This window comes from Scylla paramamosain, unplaced genomic scaffold, assembly GCF_035594125.1.
Source record: "Scylla paramamosain isolate STU-SP2022 unplaced genomic scaffold, ASM3559412v1 Contig6, whole genome shotgun sequence".
In the NCBI taxonomy this organism is placed as follows: Eukaryota; Metazoa; Arthropoda; class Malacostraca; order Decapoda; family Portunidae; genus Scylla; species Scylla paramamosain.
The window spans coordinates 330001-332500 of NW_026973671.1; the positions used below are offsets into that span (position 1 = coordinate 330001).

General features: G+C 47.8%; 1 protein-coding gene across 2 annotated transcripts in view; it reads right to left on the reverse strand.

Annotated features, from left to right (window-relative positions):
• Nucleotides 1-2152: 2152 nt before the first annotated feature.
• Nucleotides 2153-2500, reverse strand: part of LOC135096741 (RB1-inducible coiled-coil protein 1-like) — a 20538-nt gene continuing 20190 nt past the window's right edge. For both annotated transcript variants that reach the window (XM_063998475.1, XM_063998474.1), the window contains 2 exons: nt 2441-2500; nt 2153-2238 (listed from right to left, as the gene is read on the reverse strand). The exon at nt 2441-2500 is cut by the window's right edge and continues 92 nt beyond it. The gene's annotated coding sequence lies outside the window, so the exon portion shown is untranslated. The remainder of the gene's footprint in view (nt 2239-2440) is intronic.

Below are 2500 nucleotides of genomic sequence, written 5' to 3' on the forward strand. Positions count from 1 at the left end.
CTTTAGAAATAGATGTTATAGCAGTGGTGCCATCTGGTTGAAGTTTGGGTGTGTGTGGCAGTGTTTGGGTGTGTGTGGCAGTGTCTGGGTGTGTTTGGCAGTGTGTGGCTGTGTGTGGCAATGTCTGAGTGTGTGTGGCAGTGTCTGGGTGTGTGTGGCAGTGTCTGGGTGTGTGTGGCAGTGTCTGGGTGTGTGTGGCAGTGTCTGGGTGTGTGTGGCAGTGTCTGGGTGTGTGTGGCAGTGTCTGGGTGTGTGTGGCAGTTTCTGGGTGTGTGTGGCAGTGTCTGGGTGTGTGTGGCAGTGTCTGTAATGACTTGATTGAAAGTTTCTGTGGTTTACTCACATCACACTAATTCAAATCAAGTGTTGATGGTGCAGGTGTGAGCAACAGCCAGGTAGAGGAGGGACACAGTTTTTGGGAATTTTCAGATGTGTAAGTGTGTAATGTGTTATGTTTTCAGGTGTGTAAATGTGTTTTTCATGTGTAGATAGCTTGGGTTTGTATTTCTGTCTGTGTATTGTGTCGTTCTGGTGTTGAATTTGTTGTTGTCTTGTGTTTTGTTCATGTTTTTCTTCATTCCTCTGTGTGTTTCTTTCCCCCGTCTCCTGCCTGTCCTTCACAACAAACGTCGTTCTTTTCTTGCACCAATTACCATCCAATCATTGTTTTTAATCATTACATTCTCTCTCTCCCTCTCTCTGTCTGTCTTACCTGTTTTTCGTCATCTAATTTCCTCCTTTCTTCCTCTCTTACACTTGCAATTCTCTCTTCAATCTCTATCTCTCTCTCTTTCATCAGTTCCTCTCTCAGTCTGTCCAGGCCCCTGAGCAATTAAAGAGAGGCATTAGAGTAAGACAGAACATTTCCAGTGTGAATTGTGGGTGTCCTCTCCCTCTTTCTCTCTTTGTCTCTTTCTCTCCCTCTCACCTCCCATCTGTTGAGAGAGGAGGGTGGGAGGAGGGCGGGTGCTCCTCGCTGGGACTTGAAGAGAAAGGCAGGCTAGTGGGGGAGGTGCTGGTGGTGGCTGTGGTCGTTGTCATCATTCTAAATCTAGACCTTATGTTTTCAACCTCCAGCCTGTGTCTCTTTCTCTCCTCCTCCAGTTCCCTTCGGCCTTCCTCCACCTGAAGTAGTAGTAGTAGTAGTTGTAGTAGTAGTAGTAGTAGTAGTAGTTAGTGTTTTGGTACAGGGGACATGACAAGGGTGACTAAGAGGGGGTCTGGTGGGGGTCTTCAAGTGGCACAGGGGACATGACAAGGGTGACTAGGAGGGGGTCTGGTGGGGGTCTTCAAGTGGCACAGGGGACATGACAAGGGTGACTAAGAGGGGGTCTGGTGGGGGTCTTCAAGTGGCACAGGGGACATGACAATTGTGACTAAGAGGGGGTCTGGTGGGGGTCTTCAAGTGGCACAGGGGACATGACAAGGGTGACTAAGAGGGGGTCTGGTGGGGGTCTTCAAGTGGCACAGGGGACATGACAAGGGTGACTAAGAGGGGGTCTGGTGGGGGTCTTCAAGTGGCACAGGGGGACATGACAAGGGTGACTAAGAGGGGGTCTGGTGGGGGTCTTCAAGTGGCACAGGGGACATGACAAGGGTGACATTAGCAGAATCATCAACAGTATTAAGGGCAGGACAAGAAGTGATACGTTCAAGGTTGATAAAGTTATTATTTATGAGAGATGGGAATGAAATGGCTTTAAATAAGGTGGTGGGTGAACTAAGTAACAAGGATGTGAGTGTTGAGTCGTCAGGGAGCTCTGAAGGATGACTGGACAGGTGTATGGATGGGAATGACAGGTGGAAGCAGGTGGAAGCAGGTGGAAGCAGGCAGGTGTGTTATGTACAGGGCCCTGCCACATGTAGACCTCCTGGCTTGTTGCACTGCCCTCGTGTTGCTGTGGAAGTGCTGGGAGTGGACACTTGGGCTGTCACACAACTGCAAATGGTGATGCACACACAACCAAACAAAACTTGAATAATTCCCGACTCAAAATTTTCCCGACTCAAAATTTTCCCGACTCAAAAGTTTTCCTGACTCAAAAACTTTTCCTTACCACAAGAGCAAGTTTCCTCTGCACTTCCTCTTCCTTCTCCTTCTCCCAGTGTCTCCTCTCATTCTCCAGAAATTCTTGTCTTTCTCTCTTCTTTTCTTCTTTCCTATGCAAATCTTTCTTCCACTCAGCTCTGATCTTGTTCCCTTCTTCTTCCACTGCTTCCTCCTTCTCCTGCCTCAACCTACGAGAGAGAGAGAGAGAGAGAGAGAGAGAGAGAGAGAGAGAGAGAGAGAGAGAGAGAGAGAGAGAGAGAGAGAGAGAGAGAGAGAGAGAGAGAAATAAAAAAAATGACAAAAGAATTATATTGTACCATTAAATCACACACACACACACACACACACACACACACACACACACACACACACACACACACATACACAGACCTTTCCAGCAGCTCTGCCTTCAAAATTTCCAGTGCATTTCTTTCCCTCTCTACAAAACTT